We start from the raw sequence: 26348 nt of genomic DNA, 5'->3' as shown, positions 1-26348 counted from the left end.
GCAATCCCGGGATTTCCTTTTACAAACGACTCATCAGGGGTGTTGATTCAAGTCTTTCGTTTGAAGTGAACCAAGACTACAGCCCCTAGAATGTATAAGTTTGTGTGACAGGGCCAAAAACCTGGCCCTGGACCCCTCTTAACCTGGGGCAGGAGACCTACAACAGGGTTTCCCCAGAGTCCGTCCTGCCCCAGAGGTTGGATGTGAGAGTTGGAGGGGCTCCAGTCTCTGTCCCTTCAACATGTGACTGGCTGCATATGTCAAGTAACACTGCCTATTGCTCCATACCTGTTGCTCGCAATGCTCGCATGTTTTCTTCTATATGAACACACATACCAGGGTCCCTAGCGGCATAGATCATAACAAGCAGCTCACCACAGTTGGATGTGGCAGCAAACAGAGCAGCCCAGGAGACCACGCCCATCCCACCAGCATTAAACTGTCCAGCCACAAACTGAAAAGGACGGTTCACAGCAGGATGCCATTTTCCAAAGCTGGCAGACGCAAGTATGAAACGGGGGCGGGCCATAAGTGTCTTAGATATCTTTAATTGTAGCCCAGCCCCTGCAGAAGAAGCTGGCAGCAGTTGGCCCTGGGAATCAGCAGTCAAGAGGAGGAGGCACAGGGAGGATTAAAAAAGGTGCCGAGACACCAGGTAAATGTGGGTTGTTCAGGTGAGGTCAAAGGAGGAGGAAGGGGGACCAAGAGGTCAGGCGGCAGAAGGACAGTGCAGCGGAGGATGGAGGTGAATTCTAAACAGCGTGTGCAGGGTATTGGTTGCTAGAGAAAGCGGTTCCTGCGTATGTGATCACATGCACAGTGAGACTAAGGGAGAGTGTAGGAGGTGAGAGGGAATGATTGAGAAGGGGGACATTGAAAGGAAGGTGACTGTGGGAGAAGATGGGTTGGTGGGGAGTAGTGGGAAAGTATAGCAGAGTGTAGTGGTGGTAGAGTAGAAAGCTGTGGGAAATAGTTACTGCGCAGTAGTGTGAAGTGAGGATAGAGCAAGAAGCGAGTAGTGGGAGGAGAGAGCAGTAGGGAATAAGTTCTGTGGGTGAACCCAAGTGGTTGAGAAGAGGAACATCAGAGGTACAGAAGAGCGAGTGTGAGGGAACGAGACAGTGGGAGGAATAGGATGAAGGGAAAGAAGGCAGCAAGAAGATGAGGCGGAGGAGTATGGTGGGGAAATAGCTGAATTTCGTTCAAATTCATCCGATCTGCCAATTTTGCCTGAAGGGAGAGCGAAATTGACTGGTTCAGGCTTTTCCCCACATTAAATTACATTTTTCCAAAATCTTGGCAATTCTCAAGGGCCACGAAATGTCTCAGGAAAGAAAAACATGGAATTTTCGTGAGGGAAAACATTCTGTTACAGATGCTTTCCTTCCTGAAATCTTGCTTGGTCACCCTAAATATTATTTGTTTTGGGTACAAACAAAAAAAAAGAAACTCAGGAATAATCACTGAGCCAGTTAAAATGTATTGGTGTTTAATTTCACCAATTTTGTTCTCCGAATTACGTTTTTAGTCATGTGGAGCAAATGGCTCAGTCCCAACATGGGGATGGTACCGGAACTTCTGGCAGTGAAAAATTGAGCATCCCCTTTAAATTTAGTGTAGCACGTGGGGGGGCACGGCCCAAAGCATGGGAATGCCCCCCGAGGCTCGACCCTTGGGCACCTCATCTCATTCCGCTTTTTGACACATCAGACGCTTTAATACCTGGCTATGCTGAATACTCTAGCCCCTGGAATACAAGCGAGGAAAGGTGGGTGGGACGCATGGAGGAAAGAGGACTAAGGACTAGGAGAACTCTAGTCACTCCAGTGAATGACATGCATTATTTACCGTAATAGCATTTCTGATGATTGTATCTGCTTAGATTCACATGCTGTGCATATGGTCCGACATCCAGTGATAACCGCAGAGTATTGCATCTGGTATTTTGGGGACCGAAAGGGGACGTCGGCATAGGCTGTATCCCTATCATGACGTGTAGTGTGTACCCAAAATCCCTCACGCGCCGAGGTCCATCCGATTGTATTTTTTCTGCCATGAGGGAGCCCAAGGCTCTAGTGAGTGAGTATAGAAAAGAGAAACTAGTAAGACGTCTAATGTTCCTTCCACCCCGAGCGGGGAGGTAGGGAGGGCACATGTGAATCTAAGCAGATACAAACATCAGAAATGCTATTACGGTAAGTAATGCATGTCTTCTGATGCTTGTTAATCTGCTTAGAATCACATGTTGTACATAGACTAGTTAGCAGTACCCGGAGGTGGAGGTGGGTTGTGAGAAGGAACAGTAAAGAAAAGATGTCCTAGTACTGCTTGTCCCACCTGAGAATCATGTTGTACGGGCAGGGTAGTTTCACTGGTGGGGAGAGGGACATTTCCATCAGATGAGCGAACCAGGGTTGGCGGGCGGACATGGGGGCCACCACTATCATGGTAACTGGCGCATCTTATGCACCATCTTGTTGAGAAGGGTAGTCGGGGGGGGGCGGGGGAGAGGGGAGGACAGCGTAGACCAATTTCCCTGACCATGTTATCCAGAGACCGTTCCCCTTGGAGCGGTTCTGGGGGTACCTGGAGGCATAGTCTTGGCATTGGGCGTTCTCCCGAGTTGCAAACAGGTCGATCTCTGGGAAGCCCCATTCTGCGAAGACGTTGGACACAATGTCTTTGTGCAGACACCATTTGTATTCTTCGGGCAGAGGAAAATCAAATCTCTGCTAAGCATGTCTACCAGAAGATGGAGTTCCCCTGGAACATGTTGGGACAACAGAAACATCTTGTGTCTGAGAGCCAACATCCAAATGTTTTGGGACAGCTTGGATAGCCCTGGAGAGGGAGTGCCCCCGTTTGTTCAGGTAATACATGGCTGTAGTGCTGTCCGTTAGAATCAGCATGGTCTTCCCTTGCAGTTGCACCTGAAAGGCCTTTAATGCCTTGAACACCGCTAATAGCTCCAGTAAATTTATATGGTTGGAAGCTACTTGAGGGGACCACACTCCATGTGCTGTCTGCTGAAGCAGGTGAGCCCCCCACCACGTGAGAGATGCGTCTGTCGTGAGAGTGGCTTCCACTGCAGAGGTGGTGAAAGTTTTCCCCTTCAAAGGGTTTTCTCTTGACCACCACTGCAGAGAGAGAGAACGAGGGCTGGCGAGACAACTACCAGATCTTCCCATGGTCCGCTGACCTGTCACCACTGGTTGTTGAGCCACTCTTGCATGGGATGCATGCGCAGCCACGCGTGAGGAACAAAGTATATGCACAATGCCATCATTCCTAGCAAGCGCATGGCCTTGCGCACCATCCCCTCCCGACTGGCTACATATTGAGGAATCTGAAAAAGCAGGTTCTGAACTCTCTCGTTGGAGGGGAAGACTAGAGTCTTCCGTCCGAGTTAGAGCTCCCAGAAATTGTTTTGTTTGACTGGGGACTAGACTGGATTCCTTCTTGTTGATCGAGAAACCCAGACTGAGCAAAAGATCTACTGTTTTTTGGGTGTTCAAAAAACATGTGTTGTATGAGTCCCCTGTGATGAGCCAGTCGTCGAGGTAAGGGTAAACTGGGACGGATAGTCTGCGCAGGTGTGCTGCAGCCACTGTCAGGACCTTGGTAAACACCCTTGGCGATGCTGAAGGGGAGTACCTTGAATTGATAATGCCTGTCCTCTATCATGAACCTTAGATATTTCCTGTGCGCTGGCAACATTGAAATATGAAAGTATGCATCTTTCATGTCCAATGTTGCCATGTAGTCCCCCTGTTTCAACAGTGGGATCACCTCCTGTAGTGTTACCATCCAAAACTTCTGGGGTTTTATGAACTTGTTCGCTGGGCACAGGTCTAGAACAGGGCGCATGGTGAGGTCCTTTTTGTGTACAAGGAAGTACACTAAATAAATACCCTGGTTTACCTGAAGAATAGGGACGGCTTCTATGGCGTCCTTTCCCAGAACCTCTTGATTCAGGTTCTCCAGATGGTCCGGTGAAAGGCGCCGTGAGCGCGGTGGTCTGAATTGTGAAGGTCGGGCGAATTCCACCCAGTACCCGTGGGCGAGCGTCTTTATGACACACTGGTCTGAAGTTATCCCCTCCCATGCCGTGAGGAAAGATGTTAATCGCCCCCGAACGGGGTGACATGGGAGGGGACCTGGATCTGATGGTAATTTCTAACCAGAGGCTGCGGCTACTCTGGGATTGGGGCTCCTACCTCTGCCTTTGCCGCGTCGCTGACCCCTTGAAGGGTAGAATGCGGGGCTTCCTGAAGTTTGTCCCGTGTTGAAATTCCCCATGCCATAGTTGTTTCGACTTGCACGGGACTGCCCTCGAAAGGACTGCCGAGAGATATTACCTCTCTGGGGGGGTTGGAGGGGGAGGTCTTTGTGTGATCTGTTGCAGGGACTTATGCTCTTTCTTGGCTGTTTCCAAGGCCTCATCAACCGCTTTTCCGAAGAGGTAAGATTCCTCAATAGGCTTATTGATGAGAGGCCTGCGTTTCGGGTTTGAACCCCGAGGTATGCACCCAAGCCTGTCTTGAGTAGGGTCCCTTGGGCCAGAGAAATGCCTGCTGTTTCAGCCGTGTCCAGAGTGTTTTCAATCACATTCTGGTTCACTTGTCTTCCCTCGACTACAATAGAGAGAAGCTTGGGCTTGACGGGTTCTGGAACCTCTTGGAGGCCTTCTTGGAGTAGGTTCAACTGAGCATCAGCATAACTTGCCAATAGCGTGGTATTTGCTATCCGCGTAGTGTATGCGGCAGCCGTGGTGACTCGTTTGCCTAGAGCATACAGCCTTTTGGATTCCTTGTCCGGAGGTGCCTCCCCAGTGGCAAGGGGTACCCCTGCCCCCTTTCGGGTGGTAGTCACTTCCAAAGAGTCGTGGATGGTGTGCCCCCTAATGTATAGAGGGTCGGAAGGAGACGGCCGAAACAATTTTTCCACTCTTGGGTTCACTGCTCGGGTTTGAGCTGGTGACACCAAGGAGGAAGCCAACCTTCTCTTGATGGAATTAAGGATGGGAATGGCTTGGCTAGATGGAGGCTTCTCCTTAAGGATATCCTCTACAAAATCCTGCTCAGGCACAGCCTCTTGAGTAGAGATTTTAAAGTGTTCAGCTGCCTTTTTCAACAGAGTTGAAGGCCATCTGGTCATCTACAGGTGAGGCCTGTCGAGCCGGGGTGGACGGAGGGGAATCCAGACATAACATCAGTGTCCTGATCTTGATGTGGCAGTGTCTATGGGTCCGTTCCCTCTTGCTGGGTTTCTTCCAAATTGTCTGTGGCACCCTGCTGTTCCTCTTCAAAATTCTGTACAAAAGAAGTGTCTTGCTCTTCATTGTAAATGTACCTATAGTTATCCATGTGGACAATGTCTTCCTGCTGGATGGGGACAGAAGGTTGATACTCTTGAAAATGAGAAGAAGATTGAGTGTTAGGCTCTCCACAAGACCTTTTCGGGGATGGATGATCAGAAAAACTGATAATCCTCTCCAGCCGGTCCATACACCCTTCGAATTTCTCCCTAGTCCATTTGGAGGACACAGTCAGGCCTACGGGAGGAAAAAGTTGTCTTCTGCCCTACGGCACCGAAAAGAGTCTCTTAGGGTGTCGGAAAGAGGCTCTTGACTATCCTCATAAGTATCGTGAGAATCGGGGCCCCAAACCGTATCCGAAGATTTGTCCGCGGCTTGCCCCTTGATTTTAGGCGGAACCGGGATAAGTCCCACCAGCGTAGTAATTCTCTCGATGCCATCTTAAATAATCATTGAATCGGCCTGAGATAATTGTTCCGATGGTCTATCGGTAGGTGAAGGTAGAGGCCCAGTTGTTTTCGGGCCTACCGCGGCCTTCGGGACTGTCGTAGCCTCGGATTTCCACGCTTCGATGTGTGAAGTTTTTGGAGTAGCGCCCTTAGTTGTTTTAGATTGCCCAGTCGCAAAACGCTGTTGCAGATGCGGGAAGGCTTTGGATCAGCACGAGCCAAGGAAACCGCCGTAATTTGCGACAGCCCGACTGGCGCTTTCACCTTTTTTGACGAGGACGCCGAAACCGGTGTAGGGGTTGTATGCTTAGTGAGTTAAGTTATATTAGTGCGTTTGTATGCCGCTGTCGCCGGGTGTTGTCCCTGAAGTGAGACCAGAGTCATGCCTTAAAGGGTCAGGGACGGGCGTGGCGGACCTAGAAGTGTCCGCCTCTAGGTCTATTACATCCGCAACAGATGTTTGGTCACTTGAGGTGCCCCGTCACTCTCAGTGGGTGTGGCGGTGGGGGAAGGGGGTGCCACCCGTGACATACCGTTCGCGGCCGACCGCTTTACCCAGCGATCCTTAAGGGTCTTAGGCCGAGGGAGTTTGCAGGCCGCATACCGCTTTTCATCGTGATCTAAGGGGAGACAGGCGATGCACGTCCTGTGCTCGTCCTTCCAAGGATATCTGACACTACACTTAGGGCAGAATCTAAAAGGAGTTCTTTCCATAGCCAAAGGGGAAGATGACCAGACCGAAATGGTAAAGAGAGGGAAAAGAGGAAAGACATACCGAAAATATGGCCACCCTGATCCCACTCTCCCTACTGTAAAGGTCAGCCAGAGGGCAAGACCACGTGGAAAGTCCGGCCGCCGGATCTTAGGTGCCGAAATCCACCGCCGTAGACAAATCCCCAGCAGTCTTCATCGAAGATATTCTAGTGATGAAAGTGACTTAACGGGGAATAACGGACAAGTTGGTATAAGATAAAGAACGTCTCTTCTGTAAGAGCTCCGCTATAGGGTGACCAGTTATCTGGGCTGGAAAAAACAAATCTGAGGGACCTTGGCGCGTGAGGGATTTTGGGTACACTACACGTCACGATAGGGATAGTGTTACAGAAACACCTATGCTGACGTCCCCTTTCGGTCCCCGAAAGACGAGATGCAATACTCCCCGGTTACCACTGGATGTCAGACTATATGCACAGCATGTGATTCTAAGCAGATTAACAAGCATCAGAAAACTAATTACTCATACGTCCAGTCTCCTTTAATCCATCCTTGTGGACAATTTTACTGAACAAGCACATAGGATAGACAACCTGCCTCATATTTAAGACGAAGCAAAAGGCTCTTCAGAACCGCCTGATCGAACTCTGCATCGCGCCTGGAGCTGGTATCCAGGGAATAGTGCTTACAGAACGCTGATGGAGTGGCTTACATGCAGACGACATCGCAAGAAGCATTTCTCTGAAATGTAACGGCTGTGGACTTCGCTCTGACTGCATAGGCATGAATCCCCCGAGGAACCAGTTTGCAAGTTGCCGTACACGCCTCCGAAATGGCCTGGAGCATCCAACGGGTGATAGAAGCTTTGGAAGCCTGGGTGCCGGGAGATGTGCGCCCAAAAGTGATCAACAATGCCTTAGACTTCCTGAAGTATTTTGTCTGAAAGAGGTAGAACTTGAGGACTCTCTTGAGTTCCAAGGAATGCAAAGCCTTTTGGCATCCGACTACAGGTTCAGAAAAGAACACCGGCAGGCAGATTTCCCGATTCAAATCAAATGGGGTAACCACCTTGGGCACGAAGTTAGGATGAGTGCGCAAAATGACCTTGTCGTTATGAAACGTGGCGAATGGCTCTCACGATGATAAAGCCTGCAGCTCACTGACCTGCGTAGTGAGCACCAACAGTACTGTCTTCAGTGTCACCAGCCTGATGTCCACCGAGGCCATCAGCTCGAAGGGCTTGCATTGCAAGGCTGCAAGAACCACATTAAGGATCCAGACAGGATGAGGCCTATTTACCAGAGGAAAGCGCCTGGACAACCCCTTAAGGTGGGCCTTAACCACTGGGTTACCTGCTGAAAAAAAGGTGCTCTGGGGAATGCTTGTAGGCCCCAACGGCCACTGTACACATGGGTGAATGGGAATGGGTGAGGACACCTGTACAGATTCCCAACGTACTTTCACACAAATATGGACAGGTGTGGAGTAACAGTTATTTTGACATCCTCTATTGATGAACACTACTTGACTCTCGAACTAAGCTAACTGTCACTCCAGATGTAAAATAGCCCTAGATGTCAGTGGTGTGCCGCCTAACTAGGTTGAGGGGACATTATAAGTTACTCACCGTAGTGACTAACGTACTCTTAGTCCATAGTCCCCTTTCCTCCATACTATATGGGCATCCCTTCCAAGAACGGGAGACGGAACCTTTTTCACCAGAAAAAACCTTCTTCCCCTTTAAATTTAGAGGCGCGCTGGGGCACGGCCCAGGGAGCATGCACTGCCCTGACTCCGCCCTCCGGCGCCACACCTCAGTCCCCATTGACGCGTCAACAATAGATTTAACATTGCCTAATGACACCAGTATTAGGGGGAGGTTGGTGGGACGTATGGAGGAAAGGGGACTATGGACTAAGAACACGTTAGTCACTACAGAAACTTATAATTACTCTTACGTCGCATCCCCTTTCCTCCAAACTGTATGGGCGATTACAACTGATTGTAGCCGCAGGGTGGAGAGGAGACCCTCCTTAAGCAAATAGGTTCCAGAGAACCGCCTGTCCAAAAGCCGCATCAGATCTAGAGCCGGCATCCAGATAGTAATGCTTGCAGAAAGCCGAAGGAGAGGCCCAAGTGGCCACCCTGCTTATGACTTGCTAAGGGACATGGCACTGGAATGCGATGGCCGTTGCCTTGGCCCAGACTGCGTGGGTATGCATGTTGGCCGGGAGCGGCTTGTGCTGGCCCTCGTACGCTTCCTTGATGGCAGAGACCATCCAGTGGGTAATGGAGGCCTTAAGAGGCCTGATGGCCTGGCCTCGAGCCTCCGAAAGTGACAAACAGTGTCCGACCTGCGGAAACCATTGGTCCTGTCCAAGAAGAATTTTAGGGCACACCCGACATCCAGGCAGTGCAGCACTCTGTGCTTCGACCTTGGGATTGGGAAAGACCGTAGGAAGGACTATTTCTTCATTCAAGTGAAATGCAGATGGAACCTTGGGCAGAAATGCCGGGTGTGTGCGCATGAAAACCTTCCCTTGTGAAAGGTGGTATATGGTTCAGAGGTGACCAGCGCCTGGATCTCGCCGACTTTGCGAGCCGAGGCAAGACCGGCTAGTAAGGCCGTCTTGATGGTGACCAGCCTAATGTACACAAAGGAAATTTGCTCAAATGGTTTGTGTGCCAAGGCGCCCAAGAGGCGCCCAAGACTAAGTTAAGGCCCCACACAGGGTGCGGTCTCTTGACGGGCGGGTAGAGCCTAGCGAGACCAGTCAGATGTTTCTTGACAATATGGTTGGAGAAGGAAAAAATGCCTTCCTCCGAGTTCCTGTAAGCCCCAATGGCTGCAAGATATGTGCCGCAGGTGTCCACCTGTACACCCGAATGAGCAAGGTGCGCCGAAAAGGAGAGCACATTGTCCAAATTGCAGGCCAAGTGGTCAATTCCCTTGGAGTCTGCCCAGTGGCAGAATCTGGTCCATTTGCTTTTGTACTGGGCCCTGGTGGCTTGCTCCTGGCACACTGAATGATCTCCAGATCGGCCTGTGAAAGGCTAAGGAGCCGAAGCGTTACCTGCTCAGGTACCACGCTGCGAGGGCTAGTTTCCCTGGCACGGGGTGGATGATTCTGCCCCCCCCTGCTGTGCCAGAAGATGTGCTGGGCCCGTCAGAAGGTGCATCGGGGGCACCTCCGAGATGCTGAGTATTTCCGAAGACCATGGCCTGGCCGGCCACCATGGACCTATCAGAATGATGAGTCGGTGAGACTCTGATCTTGCAAATTACCTTGTGGATCAGGGAAGTAGGCGGAAAGGAGTAGGCTTTCATGCCGGTCCACTAGAGGTGAAATGCCTCGCCCAGAGAGTCGGGGCCCTGACCATGTCCGCATGCGAACTGGGGACACTTCTTGTTGTGCCAGGTGGCAAAAAGATCCATGTGGGGGGGACCCCACCTGTTGAAGATCTCCTGAATAACGAGGTCATTTAGCTGCCACTCGTAATTGTCCGCTCTCAGCCTGCTGAGCCTGTCCACTTCCAGGTTGGATTCGCCCGAGAAGTGGACTGCCAAGAGGTAAATGTCCTTTTCAAGGGCCCATTCCCACATGCTGATCGCCAGTCTGCACAGAGAAGGGGATTTGGTGCCTTCTTGACGTAGTACATGCTGGTCGAGTTGTCTGTCTGGATGAGGACAACCTTTCCCTTGAGAAGTGGTAGGAATGCTCTGAGCGCTAGCCAGATGGCGTTCAGCTCCAACCAATTGATGTGGTATTCCTGCTCGTGTCGAGTCCAGGTGCTGTGGTCCGAGAGATCGTCCAGGGTGGCTCCCCAACCCTCGAGCGAGGAGTCTGTGGTGATGGTGGCCTGCGGAAGGGCTTGCCCATCTGTAGGTTGCAGTCCATGGACCACCAAGTTAGGTCTGGGTGGAGAGATGGAGGAACGTTGATCATCTCAGATTGCGAGCCCCACTCCTGGTTCCATGAGGCCTCAAGTGCAGCTGAATCCTTCTCATCCTTAATCTCGTGTGCGGCAAGGCTAATAGGACCGCTGCCAGTAGACCCAGATATTGTACCACCATGCCGAGGTCACCTCTCTGCTGAGGGAGTGGGCGGTGGCCTTCTTGATGGCCGAGATGTTGTCCTCCGACGGGAAGACCCTCTCGGAGCACGTGTCCTAAACGAGTCCCAGGAATGTCAGAATCTGTGTAGGATGCAGCAGCGACTTCTTGAGGTTGAGCTAGAAGCCCATATCGTGCAGTATGTTCATAAGGGCATGGGAAGCGTGGCAAACCGCTTCCGGAGATGTAGCCCCGACGAGCCAGTCATCGAGGTATGGGTAGATGTGGAGGCCCTGCGCTCTGCGGCGGGCCGCAACAGCGTTAATGAGTCTGGTAAAGACCCTGGGGGCCGAGTTGAGGCCAAATGGAAGGACTTTGTATTGGAAATGGTAGCCCATGATCCTGAACCGTAGGAAAGAAGGATTCGGTTTCAAATCGTCCCTCAGGTCCAGGGAGCACATCCAGTCTCCCTTGTCCAATATCACTGCTATAAAAGCTGGCATAATCATCTTGAATTTTTGCAGGGGTAGGGAGAGTTTGAGGGTGGAAAGGTCCGGCACAACTCTCAGGCCCGCCTGGTTCTTCTGAATGGCGAAAATCCTGGAGTAGAAGCCAAAGCCACGCTGAGAGGCTGGGACTTCCTCCACTGCCTGGCTCTCTATGAGCGACCGGATCTCCGCCAAAAGAGTTGCTGTCCCAACCTGTGGGAGTGGAGGGGAGAAGCGAGGAGAGGCTGGGACAGGAGGGCGGTACCCGTGGATACTACAGAGACGATCTAGAGGTTCGCGAAATTCTGGCGCCAGAATTGTGCATGGAGAGCAAGCCTGCCCCACCCCCCACACCCCGCCCACCGGAGACACGTGGACTGCTAGGCAGAATCCTGTGCAGTGCCCTTAGGGACCACTACACACAATTAAGACTACAGTTGGCAATACAAGTTTTACCTTTGATACAGGCCTGTACTATGTCAGAATGGTAGCAGTGGCGGAGCAGCCAGGCTTATCTCAAGAGTATATGAGCAGTAGTAGAGATTACACAAAGGGACCACAATTACTGTGACTCAAGCAAACACTGACTCAAGGTTTCAGGTAGAAAAATATAAGTACATTTATTTTTAAACCCTTCGTTATAAACACAACACTTCTATTAAACTTAAATAAAAACCACACGTTAAATATACTACAACTAACCAATTCACTTTGTACAGTAAGTCTCAAGGTAAGTACCCTGTGTTTGAATGAACAAAACACGTTACCGCAAATACGATTGCGATCACTTTTTTGACAGTTCGGTCTACTAAACAAACAAGTATCCGTGACATGAAATGCTACTGGGGCAAAGACACACTTAGCACCTGAGATACCCAGAGGGAGTTGGAGGCAAAAATCACAGGCAATATTTTGGTTAGGCAGGCGGAATCGTGAAACACTCAGAGACAGGAGTTCAAAAGTCAAAGGGCCGGAGCCAGGGTCGAAAGACACCGGGGGCCTGCTGCCAAAGATCACACAGTCAGACAGTTCACGATTCAACGTAGCCAAAAGTACTTTGATATTGTCAATGTTCGGAAGCAAAAGTTATAAGGAGGGAAGACAAGGGCAAGCCATGGAAATGAAGAAAAGGGATTCACCAAGTTTCCTCAAGCAGAACACAGTACCTTGTTCCAATGGTGCAGCTGGTGCCTGGCAGTTGTTCCTGTTGGGTTCCCGCAGACCCACGATCCCTGGAGCTTCGTTGTGAAGGAGGACATCTGAAGGGGGTCTGCACCACACAGGGATGAAGCCGGCAGCAGCGACGAGGAATAAAAGGTGCGCTCCTTAATAACAGGAGAGGCTCTTCAGATGGCTGTCCGGACCACTACAGCAGCGTGCAGCGGTTTCGACCAAGGAAGAGGATCCTCTGGCTGTAGAAGATGAGCTGGTTATCCCCACCAAGCTCAAGGGAAGAAGACTCCGGGCTGGATCCTCTCTAAGTCGTTGAAGGGAAGATCGCTCAGGACTGCAGCAGGGCTTCACCGGGACGGGGTAGTTGCAGCAGCCGTCGTTCTCTCCGCTTCTCTTCGTTTCCTTGTAGTCCCAGTGGTGACTCTCTGACCTCTAGCCCAAGAGACCTGCCTTTTATGTGAAAAACCCCCATTCACACAGCCTGGCTGTCAATCACTCAGCAGGGGGGTTGTCCGGCTCGGACAACCACCTCAGCCAATCAAGAAAAAGTGTGACTTGGGTCTCCAAGGATACCCTGTGCAGGGGGTGACTAGACCCCTCCCCTCACATTCAGCCCACCTAGACACCCAGACGTCAAAGGAGTGCTTCTGAACAGAAGCCCACCAAAGGTCGGCAAACAAAGGAGGCAAACCTGGTTTGCCGCTCAAAGTAAAACACAAGAAGGACTTTAACAAAAAGAAATGGCGATAAAACCCAACCAGAGCCGAAATAAAATGTATTTGGTCAAGCGGGTTTAAGTTCGAGGCTAATATAATAGCCTAAAACAGTACCACGTTTATATATTATAATCGCGGTAGAAAAGTTAGGGTAGATACCACTGCCACCAGCCAAGTCTTAGTGTTAAGAGAGCAAAATAAAGCTCAGAGGCACAGACAAAAAGGGATAGGAACTCACCCTTTCCAATACTCCATGTAAGATGGGGTGTACTGGGTCTGTAGTTTTAAGTGACTACATAAAGTAAATGGCAACTTTACCTGTTTCTGGGGGACAGTAGTCTGCCCCAGAAAAATTGAGTCAGAGGGAAGTCTCAAAGACAACCCTGTGTCACTGCACGGAAGGTGCTGTGTAACACAAAACAATGGGGGCTCATGGAGTGGTATAGCTCCAGAGCCCAAGATCACAAAAACAGTAGAAATACACATTGCAAAACACATGTTAGAGTGGGAAAAAGGGCGAACATTCTTTACCAGATGGAAAAAATAAACCCCTGAAATCCAGCAAAGCTGGTGAGGGAAATTAGCTATTAATGAGAATTCTTCCTAACGGTAAGAATGGATAAAGACTTCACCGTTTGTGAGCGGTTCTTCTTCTTGTCCAGCTCTTTGAGGAGTGGAAGACGTCCCCCCCCCCTCGAAATTCAACCCGGTGGACATCCGGGTTGAATTTCATTGCCCGGAGCCAGGCTGTTCTCATATCCGTAGCAATGCAGATGGCACGGCCTGAGGTATCAATATGAGCCACTGTGGATTCCATGAGGTCATGCGCCACGAGCTTGGCTTCCGCTAGCTCCGCCTTAAAGCGCGATTGGCACTGGGTGGGGAGTTCCTGGAGGAAGTCTGCAATTTCCCCCCATAACCGTTGGTTGGCGGCAGCCAGCATGGCATCTGCGTTGGCCTGACGCAGGTGCAAGGAGGCGTTGAGTAGATCTTGCCGTACGCCTCCAAGATCTTCTCCTCCTTACCTAGCAGCGCCGCAGGGTAAGAGGCTGAGGACGACAGGCTTGGAGTATAGTGATGCCGCAGCGATCACTGAGGAGTGTGGCTGAGGATGGGTCAAGAGCAAGAGTGTATCCCCCCCCTGGCCCCATTCTGCCTGTACTAGGCGTCGGTTGACTGGCTGGATCGAGTGGTGCTTGAGCCAACCCTTCTTGGCCAGGGAGACTACATCGGTTTGCAGTGGAATCCCTGTGCTGGCAGAGGGGCGTTTCGTGAGGACTTCAGTCAGAACCCCCTCTTCCGGCTATTCGACCTCGGGTTGGAGGAGGCGCAGGTACTCCGCCAGGCCAGCAAGACTTTCATGGAAGGCCCTGGCTGAGGATGGCATGTCCGGATCCTCCTCGCCCGTATCCTGCAGATCTGGAGTATCTTGTGGAGGAGGAGGAGTATATGGCGCCGGACGCTAGGGTACAGGGACCGCAGCCAGAGGCTGAGGAGGCGGCGGAGGTTGCAGAGTCGGCAGTGGAGCTGGAGGAGACAGCTGCACCGGGGCCTGGGGTCCCGATGGAGGCGTCTGTGGTGCCTGTAGCATGGCGGGGAGGACTTCCCCGACTGAGTCTTTGATGATAACCCCCATCTGAGGAGACCTCATGAGGTCGAGAAACTTCTCGACGAGCACCTCCTCACTGGCCAAAGAGGTGGCAGGGGGTACCGATGGAGTAGCGGGGGGCTGCTGGGGCTGCTGTATACCCTGTCCATATGGACGCAAAGGAAATTTTCCCTGCGCAAATTAAAGGTAGAGTGTAGGCCACATACCTGGTTGAAGCCAGTCCCACCTTTACACTCGTTCTTCGCCGAATTCGTGGAATGGCGTCGGACGGGTGCTCCTTTCTGCCGCGGCGGCCATTTTGTCGAGCTGCCTGCCACGTGCCTGCGACATGTTACTCAGCCTGCTTGGCCCGGCCTCGTCCAAGACTCTTGCGTGTGGATCACAAGGCCTACCCATCTCCTCGGGCCTCGGCCCGGTAAGTGTAACACCCTCGACCCAGGGGTCGATAGAGCTGCTTTTAGGCTCCCCCTCGGACATATTGCTGGTATTAGGGCGTAGCCCCTCGGACGTATTGCCCGTAGCCCCTCGGCCATTGTGCCGGTAAAAGGGTGTAGCCCCTCAGGTGTAGACCCGGTACAAGAACCTTCCGGTCCCTCAACATTGCACCCGGGAGGATCCGAGTTCTCCTCAACCTGAAGACCGTTAGCTGTAGCAGCCTCGGTGCACATGCCGGTAGAAGGACCTGGCCGGTCCCTCCCACGCGGGAGAGTCCCTTGGGTGGAGTCTCCCCCTTGCAGGGTGCGTTGGAAAATATTGGCCCTACCTTGGGCCTGGTTCGATGCTTCACAAGGTTCTTGAGATCCTCTGGAGGCGACCTCTGGAAGAGCTCCCTCCACCTGGCTAGTCTGTTCTTCAGCGCCTTCGAGGAAAGCGAGTCACACGCCGAACATGATTGCCAACCATGGTCTGGGCCAAGGCAACGCAGGCCGAGGGTGTGGGGGTCGGAAGTTGGGAAGAGCCTGTTGCAGGATGGACACCAGCTGAACCCTGTAGAAGTCGACATGCGCTGGGGCGGAGCGTGACGCCCGAGTACCTGAATGATAGATAAGACAAAGAAGAAGTATCCGCCCGTGGAATTACATGGCCGAAACCAAACCCAGGAGCGCTGGTGAATTCGGCCCGTTCCAGTCGACGCGGAAAAGGGGACTGGGGCGTGGCGCAGGAGGGCGGAGTCAGGGCAGCGCATGCTCCCTGGGCCACACCTCTACATTTGAAGGGAAAGAAGGTTTTTTCTGGTTACAAAGGTTCAGTCTCCCATCTCTTGGAAGGGACGCCCATACAGTAGTGAGGTAAGGGCACCGGACGTAAGAGTAAGGGAAGAGACTGACCCGATCGCTCAGCTAAATATGTGCACCCTGGAGGTCCATATATAATCTTTAATTGAATTCAAGCAAACAGGAAGATTAAAAGTAATTGTGATTCCTGTGTTGAACATTTTTATATGAAAATATCCCCATGGGTTTTACTACAGCTGAGCGATAAGTTCAGCCTCTTCCCTCTCCGCTAGATAGGCGGCACACCACTGACATCTAGGGATATTTTACATCTGGAGGGACAGTTAGCTTGGTTGGTGGGTAAAAAGAGTGCCTCAATAGAGGATGTCAAAATAACTGATGCTTCAGGCCCCAATGGCCGCCAGATAAGTGCAGCAGGTATCGAACTGACCACCGGAACGAGCGAGATGTGCAGAAAAACACCAGCACATCATGAAGGGAGAAGGTATGGGGGTCTAGCACCTTGTTCCGGGCACAGTGGCAAAATCTTGCCAACTTACTCTTGTACTGAGCCCGCCTAGATGGCCTCCTGAATGATGTCCCAGTTGTCCTCTGAAATGAGCATGGTGGAGTCTCAGCTGGTCAGGAACCAGGTCGCCATGGCCAGCCTGTCCGGGTGCTCCACTGTATCGCCGCCCTGCTGCGCCAGGTTGCCTCTGCTGGTGATTGGAAGATGGACCCCGTCCCTGGGAGCACAACTGCAGCAGATTCGAGAACTACGCCCTCAACTGCCAGTGTGGGGCAATTAGGATGAGGCGGCATCCCGCTGACACGCGGAACTTGCAGATGGTCCGCTGGAGCAACGTTGTAAGAGGATACGCATAGCACCAGCGGCCGTGCCATCAGAGCTGAAACACGTCCCCCATAGACCTCAGACCCTGTCCTGCCCAAGAAGCAAAACGGGGGGCGGGCGTTTGGAATTCAGAGGAGGTGCAAATAGGCCTAGATCCAGAAACCCCCATCTCTGAAACGGTGACAACAAGGAGCTGAAGTGTAACTACCACTCTCAGCTGTTGAACCCCAAGTGGCTGAGCTGGTCCACTTCCACATTGCTGTGCCCTGGGAGATGGACCAAGGAAATACAAATCCCTTCCGTAAGGGCCCATTCTCAGATTGCCACTGCATCCATGCATAGGAAGGGGGCGGAGAGGTCACCCTGCTTCTTCAAGTAAAACATTGTTGTGGAACACTAGATCCTGGGCGCCTGTCAGCTGTGACTTCAACAGGTTGATGTAAAGCCCCAGTTGGTGAAGAACGTCCGCCAGCCATTGGCAGGAGTGCACCTCCATCTCGGGTGAGTTGGCACTCACCAGCCAGCCATCCAGATAAGGGTATAAGTGATGGTCCTCCAGGTGGAGGAGACACGCCACTGCATTCATCAACTTCGTGAACACACGAGGGGCTGAATTGAGGCCGACAGGCAGCACCTTGTACTGGAAGTGGTGTGACAATCTTGAACCACAGACATTTCCAATGCAGCTGGTAGATGGGGACAAGAAGGTACACATCCTTAAGTTCTAGGGAACACATCCAGTCCTCTGCGCATAGAGACTCGGCTATGTGCGCGTGAGTAATCATCTTGAAGAATTTGACCGGTAAAGAAAGATTGAGATAGGACTACCCTCAGGCCAGCCTGGTTGTTCTTGGGTACCGCAAAAATCCTGGAGTAGAAGCCGGAGCCTTGATGAACCGGCTCTACTGCCTGCATCTCCAGAAGATAGAGGTTCTCTTGTAAAAGGTCTGGGGACCCTATCTGAAGTAGAGGAAAAGGTAGAAGACTGAAGTCTGGAGACTACAGAAAGGATCCAAGGACATGCGAAATAACGATTCCAGCTATCTCGAAAGAGCGCCAGCCACCCCCCTGCAGGAGAGGTGTGTTCCCTGACCGTTAGGTCTCTGCTTTTTAGGCTCTGATGCGGGAGCGGGGGAGGGGGGTGAGCAGAAAAACCTGCGCCAAGTCCTCTGCTGTTTCCTTCGCTGGGCGACCTGTCATGCATGCATACACCAAGGTCTCGAAACCCCTTGAAGACGGTGAAAGCATGGGGTTTGAAGTCGGTCCTGCTAGAGACTGAGGGAAGATTTTCTGTCAAAATAACTGTTGCTCCAGGCCCCAATGGCTGCCAGATATGTGCGGCAGGTATCAAACTGACTGCCGGTACGAGCCAGATGTGTAGAAAAACACTGGCACGTAGTGAAGGGAGGAGGTAAGGAGGTCTGGCCCCTTGTCGCTGGCCCAGTGGCAAAATCTTGCCAACTTACTCCCACTCCAAAAGCCTGAACCGGCTGTCAAATTTCTTGCTCATCTGGGCATTGGCCCTGGGCTTCTCCCAGACCTTTCTCACCACCTGCAGAACATCCTTCTGGTGCGGAATGCCTGAGCAGCTTGTGGCACGCCTGGCCAAAATTTCTGCTAGCACTCAACTCCTAGGGGTATTCCTCTGGCTGAGGAACCCCCAATAACTCTGCAAGGCCCTGAAGACTGTCATTAAAATGCCTTTACTGAGGCCGAAGGCTCTCTGTCCTGGGCGTCGTCATTATCGTTCCCCCGCCACTCTTTTTCCAGGCAGAGGGGAGTCTGGGTCCTGAGACACCGGAGCCAGAGGGGGCCCCCGCCCTGATCCAGACCCGCAGATAGCTGTGGATCTATTGGCTGCTGCGAGGGGGATACGGTGGTGGTACAGGAGGGCTCTGATGCACCAGCAGGAGGCACAGGCAACGGCACTGGAAGCACCAGAGGAAGGCCCAGAGACGGAAGCCTAGGAGGCACAACCTGTGGGATAATTTCCTTGACTATATACGAGGAGCCTCATCTGCGGGGAGCGCATGAGGAAGAGCTTGAAGAAGTGGACCTCGCAACCCGCCGGATTGCAAGGGGCAGGGCCTTCAGCGGCGCTGGGCCTCCTTTCCTGATCAAAGCAACAAGCCATAAGGCTGCGAGGGGTAGATTTAACCCTGCGTAGACCAACAGCCTGTACCATAAAGTCTGCTGCTGCATCCCGAGGGAAGGTGACTGGAACCTTCTTGCATATCCCACTCTGGGCAAAGGACCCTAATCCGAATCCAAAATTACCACCTGTATAGCGGGCTCGGCCACAAGCTTGTCCACAACCTTGGTGCCTTGCACCACGCCCTGAGCGGGAGGGTGTGAAGGCCCTGTGCTGGCACAGACATGGAAGGGCACTCCTTGGCCCTAGAACCTGAATCAGAAGCATCTCTCAGAGATGGCTCTGGTAGGCTCATAGCCCTTGGCCGGTAGCCGAATCAGCCCGTACCACAACCTTGGAGGTGGCTCCGGTAGGCTCGGTGCCCTCCACTAAAGAGCTGGTAGTCGTGTTGGATTGTGCTATTGACGGACTCTGAGGTAGAACATGAAGATCCCTTGCCCACTGGGGCCGAAGAAAACTAACTATCACCCCTCCGTGGACTGCCCGGAAGAGATACTTAGCCTCTCAGTTTGGGAGCCAGTAGCCTTAACAACCTCAGGTGTGCCAGAACCAGGATCCAAGGTACCCATTCCTGTGTAAGCCCCCGGGAAGGAGTCTCTGCGCCGAGAAGCCATTCTAAACAGAGGGCCTACCTCGTCTTGATGTGGGGCCCTGGAGACAAACTATTTAAGGTGATCTGGAGGAGAAGCGTGGAAGGTCTCCATCCAGCATGAAAGACATTTTTCAAGGCCTGGTGACCAAGAGAACTACAAGCTGCGCACACGTCCCAGTCATGGTCTGGCTCCAGGCACTTAAGAGAGCGCATGGGGGTACGAGGCTGGGAACGAGCGCAGAATGCGCATCTCGTGAAGCCTCACTGAGATGAGGCACCGAAGGGAGGTGAAGAAGATTCAAAATCGCAAAGAAGGGGGAGTGTGCGGGAGATAAAGTCTCTGCGCCTAGCTGCTAGGTCTGACACCGTCCATGTGGAAAAAGGGACTGGAGGTGAGGTGCCGGAGGGCGGGGCTTTGGGGTCATTCCCACGCCCGGACCACACCCCTATGCACTACACTAATTTTAAAAGGAAACTCACTTTCTCGCTGCCAAAGGTTCCGGAACTGTCCCCATGTTGGGGGGACACCCACAAGGATGGAAGAAAGGGGACGGGACATACGAGCATAAATCCTTTTCTGCCACCAAATACATTTCAGGCAGTTGTGTAGGCATGTGTTATGACCATCATTAATTGAGGGACACTTTTTTGATGAAGGTTCCAAAATTTGTTGTTCTACTCCCACAAACTAATTTATGCTGCAACGAAGTTGGGAGCAGGGAAGAGAACATGTTAGCATGTCTCTCCCATCTTAATCTACTTAAATTGGCTCTCATTGAAACCACACATTCTCTTCAAGGAAGCCTGTATAATAAACCTTCAAACTGGGAATGGCTAAATATTTGGCTGAACAGCTTCAATCTCTGGTGCCGAAGACACATAGTGCCGTTATTTTAAAACCTGTGATCTCGAAAGACTAGGAAAACAAGTTTTTCCTTTTGTGTCCCTATTCTGTGAACTCCTTACCAATATCTCTTTGCCTCAGCACATTCTATTATCCATTAGGAAGGAATTTTAAAACAAATCCTATTTTATAGTAAAAAAAATTGCCTCTTCTTGTGAGATATGTTATATTTTAAGAGTGGATACTTTACAGATTATTTTAGCATTAGGTTAATGTGTTTAATATTCTTAAATTATGTAAAAATAATTATTAGATACTGTTGATAGGATGAATGTGCAATGTGATTGTACTATGAAATTGTTTTTGTTGTTCGACGCCCCATTGCAGAAAAAAATAAATATGGTTATCTACACACCCATTGACTTCCTATTGCCAGGGTAATCAATTTGCCATTTCTACCATCTACCAACTCTCAGCCCAAAACTACTTTGATCATGCAATATGAAACATTGTGCTGTATTGAGCAGTCTTCTGTGAGTTGATGGCTCAATGTTTCACTGTAAATTAACTCTGGAGACATATTTTAACAAAGTAGGCCTTCAGCCACTTGATTTATAAGCAATATGTGTGTCGGGAGCGGCCCGTTTGCGAAGGTTCTGCTGGACGAAATTGTTGCGTGGTACATATGTTTTGAGCTTCGTTCCTCCAAGGACCACTGTGGAACGCAGAGTGAAGAGAGCGGGAGTGGGTGAAAGCGATGGTCGCTGCAGCACATCCGGGCCGGCTCTCGGCTGCAGTCGTACGTATGTAGGGTGTGCCAGAGAATCTAGAGAGTCTGGCAGATCCCAGTATCGGAAGCCTGGAGGAATCATTGGTGGAGATGTTGGTAAGCATCGGATGATAGGTTAGGCTCATAGATGTTTGCACCGTCTGCTTACTGCATCTCTGACAGTAAAGTGATTGAGGCCACACTCCGTGTATTTTTCATTTTCTCCCTGTTCCAGTGCTGTGTGGGAGGGCTTTTGCGTAACTTTGTTGGATTTTGCAGAACTTTGAACAGGCCCAGCTATCACAGCTATCTTTGGGGTGGATAAGTGCAAGTGACCAGTAAGAACAGTCTGCTCCATAACATAGTGCTGGAAAATGTATTACTTACGTAGCGCCAACTTGCCAGATAATTTGCAAGATGACCCACGCGCAATTGAAATTTACGTGGTAAAGAACGTAGGTCTATCTCACTTGAATGGCGCTAATAGGACAGACGCGTGGTTATGGAAGGCAGTTGGATGGTAACCCTGGCAAATTCTCCCTCTTTGGGGGTGGCATTTCAGGTCTGTCCTTTAAACTATACTTTATCCACAACTTTTTTCATATAACCAAGCGCTTAGTTGAGTGTGAAACGCGTTGTAAGCAGGTCGTGCTCACGGGCGTCCTGCCTCTGTTTCTGCTGCTTTCCCAGCCGTATTTTTACACTATTTTGTCTTCATTTCATTAAATACTTTTCTATGACCTTCCGGGTGCGAGTTGCGCTTATGTATTTTTTGTGTGGATTTTTGCCTCAGGATCCGCGGAGAGTGCGGTCTCCCCTTTCTCCTCTTGTTTTTACAAGATAGATAGATAGATGGATAGATAGACATATATATTACATTACTCACCGTAATCGTATAAGTGGAAGCTGCGAAGTATTACAGTTTGTTTTTCGAAACTCAAAAATGGGCGTCGACACAGGGCGTGTCAGTAATACTATCCCTAGTGTGACGTCCACTGTACCCATGATCCCTCAAGCGTTTAGGACCCTCGGATTGTATTTTTTCTGACATGAGGTAGCATGAGGAGTAGCGTGACTAGAGATTATCCAAGCAGACAGATAGGAAGATAAGACTGCAAGCATCCATGCGCCTTCTCTCAGAGGGGAGGAAGGGTGGGTTGCATGTGAATCTAAGCAGATACAAGCATCAGAAATACGATTACGGTGAGTAATGTACCCCTTATGAGCGTTGTGGAATCGGCTTAGATCACATGCTGTGCATAGATTAGCGAGCAGTGTTAGAAGGAGGTGGGATGTGAGAAGGGTCCTGAGCAAACAGATGTCTTAGAACCGCTTGTCCCACTTGGGTATCTGTCTTGGAATGAGAGTCAATGCAGTAGTGCTGAGTAAAAGTGTGCATAGAGCTCCAAGTAGCTGCTTTGCAAATGGTGTCAAGGGGTACATTTGCAATGAAAGCCAGAGTGGCCCCAATGCCTCTTGTAGAGTGGGTTCTTGGCGTAAAAGGCAGAGTTCTTTCAGAAATGGAGTAACATAGTTGGATACAATGGACTATCCATTTGGAGATGGCACCTTTAGAGACGCGCTCTCCTTCTCTGCCTGTAGCTACGGAGACAAACAGTTGGTCTGTTTTCCTTAGCGGTCTGGTCTTGTCTACATAGCAGAGGACCGCTCTTCGCACATCTAGAGTGTGTAGTTTCACCTCAGCAGAGCTTTTGGGTTCTTGGAAGAAAGCCGGGAGCTCAATGCTTGGTTAACGTAGAATTTAGAAATAAACTTAGGTGAGAACCTAGGGTGTGTTCGTAGAACCAGTTTATCCTCATTAACAGAAAAGAAAGGATCCTGCACTGACAGAGCCTGAATTTCACTGACCATTCTTATGGATGTAATGGCTACTAAGAAGGCAGTTTTGTAGGTCAGGTGTTTGAGACTGGCTTTATGCATGGGTTCAAATGGTGGGCCATGAGCTTAGCAAGCACCACATTAAGGTCCCAACCAGGTGGTGGGTTTGAAATTTGAGGGTGGAGTCTCTTCACCCCTTCCATGAAGGCTTTAACCACTGGTACTTTCCACCACAAAACCTTGTTGTTGGAAGTGGTGTAGGCCGACAGTGCTGCCAGATGTACCTTTACTGAGTTAAATACTAGGCCTGCATCCAGTAGGTGGAGCATTTGAGTGACAATATTGGAAGGAGTTCAATCAACTGGGTTGATTTGCTTATTCTGGCACCAGATAACAAATCTTTTCCATTTATCAAAGTAACAGTGCCTCGTGTTAGGTTTCCTAGATTCCTTTAGGATGTCCATACATCTCTGTGGTAAGTTGAGATGTCCAAACTCTATGACTTCAGGAGCCATGCTGCCAGCTTCATTGAGCTGGGTTGAGAATGCACTGTTTGCCCTTGGTGCTGGGAAAGTAGGTTGTACCAGCACAGGAGTTTGAGCGTCATCAATTCCCTGTGCATCTTGTTGACCACCTTCCTCATGAGAGGGGTTGGTAGAAAAGCGTAGGCAAACATCCCTGACCATTTCATCCACAGGGCGTTCCCCTTGGAGTCTGGCTGGGGGAACCTGGATGCGAATCCTGGGCACTGCTTGTTTTCGCTTGTGGCGAATAGGTCTGTAGTGGGGAAACCCCACTGTGAGAAGATGTCTTCTACGACTTCTCTGAGTAGACACCATTCGTGTTCTCTTTGGAGGTGGTCTCTGCTCAGGGTATCCGCTAGCGAATTGAGATCCCCTGGAACATGTTGAGATGACAGGTAAATGTTCCGTCTGAGTGCCCATTTCCAAATTTTCTGGGCAAGCTTGGACAGATTTGGCGAACGAGTTCCTCCCGGTTTGTTTAGGTAAAACATCACTATTGAGCCGTCGATCAGGATCTACACTGACAGGTTCAACAGGTGGGGTTTGAACGCCTGAAGCACTCTGAATACTGCCAGAAGCTCTAGCAGATTGATATGATTCTTGGCTACTGTGTGAGACCAGAGACCCTGAGCTGTGTGGTGGAGGTGGTGTGCTCCCCACCCTGACAGGGATGCGTCTGTAGGGACTACAGCCTGTACTTCTGGATTGTAAAAGAGTCTCCCCTTTGACAGGTTCTCTCTTGTCCACCAGTGAATACTTTGTACAAGTGTTGGCGAAACGACCACTAGATCGTCCCACACACCACTTGCCTGAGACCACTGTTTCGCCAACCATTCTTGCATGGGTCGCATGCGCAGGCGCGCGTTCTGGACCAAGTAAATGCATGACGCCATCATGCCTAGCAAACGCATAGCTTTGCGCACCCTTATCTGGCGACCGGGTTGATATAGAGGAATTTGCAGTAGTAGATTCCAAATTCTTTCCTCTGAAGGAAAGGCCAACCCCTTTTGAGTGTCTAGGACAGCTCCTAGGAACTGTTTGGAGGTACTCGGCACCAGGCTTGATTTTTTCTCGTTTATGGAGAAACCAAATTCGAAGAGCAGGTCGATTGTTCTCTGAATGTTTGATCTGCAAATTACTGGGGTTTTCCCCGTGATGAGCCAGTTGTCCAGGTAAGGGTACACTGGGATTGCCTCCCTGCGTAGGTGTGCCACCGCCAGTACCTTGGATAATACCCTTGGAGCCGAGGCTATACCAAAGGGCAGCACCTTCAACTGTTAGTGCTGACTGTCCAACTTGAAGCCCAAGAATCTTCTGTGCGCTGGGAACATGGAAATATGAAAATAGGCATCTTTCATGTCCAATGTTGCCATGTAATCCCCCTTTTTTAGGAGGGGGATTACCTCTTGTAGAGTAGTCATGCAAAACTTTTGGGGCTTGACATACTTGTTTGCAGGGCGTAAGTCCAATATTGGGCGCATTGTTAGATCTTTTTTTGGCACAAGGAAGTAAGTTGAATAAATACCCTTTTTTACCTGGTTGCCCGGGACGAGTTCTAGTGCGTCCTTTGCTAGAAGATTGACGATCTCCTTGAGGAGGATCTTCTGGTGGTCTGATTAATGTATTTTCTGACGTGGAGGGTGGTTTCGGGGACGCTCGAGTAGTTCTATGCAGTATACTGCGGACACTGTGGACAGCACCCATCGGTCTGATGTGATCCCTTCCCAAGCCTGGGTGAAGTTGGTAATGCGTCCCCCTACTGGGGATGCGTGAGAAGGGACCCTGAACGCGGCGTCACTGTTTTGCGGGAGGCGTGCCGCCTCTGCTGGGGCTGCCTCTACCCTTTCCACGGCCTCGCTTGTTTCCTCTGCTGAAACTCTGGGTGGACTGCTGGTTGTTACCCATGAAGAACCCTGTCCCTGTGAGTAGTTGGAGCCTCTTTGTGAATTTTGTCCACGTGGGCGACGAAAACTACTATTGCCTCTTTGATTGGGGGGCTTGTTGGTCAACTGTCCCAGGGATTTAAGAGTCTCATATTCTTCTTTGGCATTTTTTAATGCGTCCTCGTCCTCGACCGCTTTGCCAAACAGTAGATTAGGCTCCACCGGCATGTCGATTAGGGATGCTTGTGTCTCGGGTTTAAACCCTGGCCGTCTTAACCAAGCATGTCTCTTAATGACCGTGCTCTCTGCTATAAGCCTGCCGGCGTTATCTGCGGCATCAAAAGTTGCCTTAAGGATGCAACCGGACACGGCTCTCCCCTCTGACGCAACCTGGGCCAACTGGATTTTTAAGGGTTCTGGTGCAGAGTCGATGAGGGCAGCTACCTGCTCCCACTGGTGGCAGTTGTAACTAGCCAGCAGAGTAGTGGAGTTGGCAATCCTTGCTTGCTAAGCCGAAGTGGAGGCAACCTTCCTTCCCAATCCGTAGATTTTCTTGCTCTGCTTGTCGGGAGGAGCCTCAGATGACGATAGAGGCGTCCCCGCTCTCTTACGGGTGTTGGTAACTACCAGGGAGTCCGGCTTTAGTTGCCCCCTTATATAGAGCGGGTCTGATTGGGCTGCCCTGAACAATTTCTCAACTCTGGGGTTTACTGCCCGGGTGAGGTTGGGATTGAGAAGGGGAGGGTCAATTCTCGGTTGAATTGACTAGAGAATGGGAATGGCCTGAGCAATGGCCTTCTTTTCTCCTACTAATTCCTCCGCAAAGTCCCTCTCTTCCTGTGCCCCTTGAGTGTCGATGCAGAAGTGTTCTGCCGCTCTAGTCAATACCTCATTTAGGAGAGGCTGGTTGTCGACAGGGGAGTTGGTAACTTAAGGTTCTTTGCCTACCGGTGAGTCTATTCTATAGACCTCTGGGCTCTCTTCCTCTTCTTGGTCCTCGTCATCCCCAAAGTAGTCCACCCCAGTTTGGTCGTCCAACGTTACCAAATCTGTATCCTCCTCCTGTAGAGGATCCCCACCATACTGGGTGTAAGGTTGGATGTAATAGGGTCAGAAACGCGACCGTGCGTTGGGGTTTCAAACCAAGGTTTCTTACCA

General features: G+C 50.9%; 1 protein-coding gene across 6 annotated transcripts in view; it reads right to left on the bottom strand.

Moving 5' to 3' along the window:
- The window catches only part of LOC138569353 (uncharacterized), a 1814236-nt gene that overhangs the window by 1444414 nt on the left and 343474 nt on the right, over positions 1-26348 (bottom strand). The window lies entirely within an intron of this gene.

Source organism: Ambystoma mexicanum, chromosome 2q, assembly GCF_040938575.1.
Source record: "Ambystoma mexicanum isolate Mex_15411 chromosome 2q, UKY_AmexF1_1, whole genome shotgun sequence".
NCBI classification, from domain to species: Eukaryota; Metazoa; Chordata; class Amphibia; order Caudata; family Ambystomatidae; genus Ambystoma; species Ambystoma mexicanum.
The sequence above is the reverse complement of the archived record's forward strand: the minus strand, read 5'-3'. Positions and strand labels throughout refer to the sequence as shown.